Below are 2,090 nucleotides of genomic sequence, written 5' to 3' on the forward strand. Positions count from 1 at the left end.
AGTATCATTTCAAAATCTAGAAAAATAAAACTATATCTGTATAAAAAAAAAAAAAGGGAATCTCTATTTATACCATGGGGGGGGGAATCAACTGGAGGAGGAGTACAGACCAAAATATAACAACTAAAACTCTATGACTTATAGAGACAAACACAGTAGAATATTTTAAAGACCTTGAAGTAGTCAAATATTTCTTAAACAAGACACAGAAGTCACAGATAATAAAGAAAAAGTGGAGTTTTATCAAAATTTATACTGCTCATCTAAGGCCCTGTGAAACAGGATCTGTGCCCAGCACATTAAAAAAAAAAAAAAAAAAAAAAAAAAAAAGCCTTTAAAAATCAGTACATAGGAGACAAATAATCTAATTTGGGGGAAAAAAAAAAAGAGTCAGAGGCTTGAAAGGTCCCTTCAGAAATAAGGCTGCCCATGTGGCATGTGCATGAAAATACACTGAAGACCATTACTGATCAAGGAAACGTAATGACAACTGTAAGAAGGTCACTGCACACACATCAGGGTGATTAAGGTTGTAAGGACTGGAGAGGAAGAAGCAAATGAAACTCTTAGACATTGATTGTAGGGGTTAAGATGGTACGCCATGTTTAGAAAACTGTGTTAACAGTTGTTAATAATGTTTATATATTTATGTCTCCCCAACATTTCACTACTTCTACTCCTAAGCACTACAAACATGAAAAAATTGTTTCCAAAATGACTGTACACAAATATCCATGACAGCTGTATTTACAGCTAAAAGCCAGAAAAAAGGTTCATAAACATTTTATACATTCATAAAATGATCTAAAATGTTTTATAGTTAAAAACTTTAGGAAAGTCCAGGTTAATGCATATTTTTGCTATAAAACTAAAAAAATAGTGGCTTTGGTACAAAGTGATGCAAATATAGCCCTGAGCTACGAGAATGGCAAGGGTGGGGATGTGGAAAGGTAAAATTTATGGATTGGGAACATTTGTTATGATTGGTTAAGCACAAGTAATACCATTTTGGATTAGTTGAGGAGATAGAATTTGATATTCACTGGAAAAATGAAAAGGTTATGGCAAAAAAATTTAGACGGAACCAGTTCAGTAAAACAAATTTGAGTTATGTCAAAAGCTAATCAATATGCAGAGTGAGATGAAATAGAGTCATGTGGTTGTAAGAGTACGGAATTGTTTTACAAATGAATATGGAATTCTTTGGAATTAGCTATGAGATTCTATGGATAATAAGTAATGAGAGGTATTTATTTTAAATAATTCTGAGCCATTGGAGTAACTTGAGCTCCCCAGAGACAGGGCCAGGGCAAGTGAGCAGAAGGACACTAGGTGATTCTGTGCCTCGCTGGGGAAAACAATGAAACATGGGCAAGGGAGATCCTAAGAAGCCGAGAGACAAAATGTCACCATATGCATTCTTTGTGCCAAGAGGAGCACAAGAAGAAGCACCCATATGCTTCAGTCAACTTCTCCAAGTTTTCTCAGAAATTCTCAGCGAGGCAGAAGACCATGCCTGCTAAAAAGAAAAGAAAATTTGAAGACATGGCAAATGTGGACAAGGCCGAAGTGAAAACTTCTATTCCCCTCAAGGGGAAACAAAAGAGAAGTTCAAGGATCCCCATGCACCCAAGAGGCCTCCTTTGACCTTCTTCTTTCTTGGTCTGAATATCATCCCCAGATCAAAGGAGAACACCCACTGGTGATGTTGCAAAGAAACTGGGAGAGACGCGGAATGGCACTGGTACAGACAGCAAGCAGTCTCAGGAGAAGAAGGTTGCTCAGTTGAAGGAAAAATAGGCAAAGGATATTGCTGCGTACCAAGCTAAAGGAAAGCCTGATGTGGCAAAAAAGGGAGTCATCAAGGCTGAAAAAGCAAGAAAAAGAAGGAAGAGGGGGAGGATGAAGATGATGATGAGTAAGTTGGTTCTAGCGTTTTTTTTTCTCTTGTCTCTAAAACATTTAACTCCCCCTGTGCACAACTCACTTCTTTAAAAAAAAAAAAAATGAAATGGAAAAAATGTGTAAGATTTGTTTTTAAAGTGTACTTTTTTTCTATGATTAACACACTACCGAATGTGTCTTCAGAG

At 36.6% G+C, this 2,090-nt stretch overlaps 1 pseudogene; it reads left to right on the forward strand.

The window, feature by feature from the left end:
• Window positions 1-1,367: 1,367 nt before the first annotated feature.
• Window positions 1,368-1,800, forward strand: LOC113253519 (high mobility group protein B1-like; annotated as a pseudogene).
• The last annotated feature ends 290 nt before the right edge of the window (window positions 1,801-2,090 follow it).

Source organism: Ursus arctos, unplaced genomic scaffold, assembly GCF_023065955.2.
Source record: "Ursus arctos isolate Adak ecotype North America unplaced genomic scaffold, UrsArc2.0 scaffold_17, whole genome shotgun sequence".
NCBI classification, from domain to species: domain Eukaryota; kingdom Metazoa; phylum Chordata; class Mammalia; order Carnivora; family Ursidae; genus Ursus; species Ursus arctos.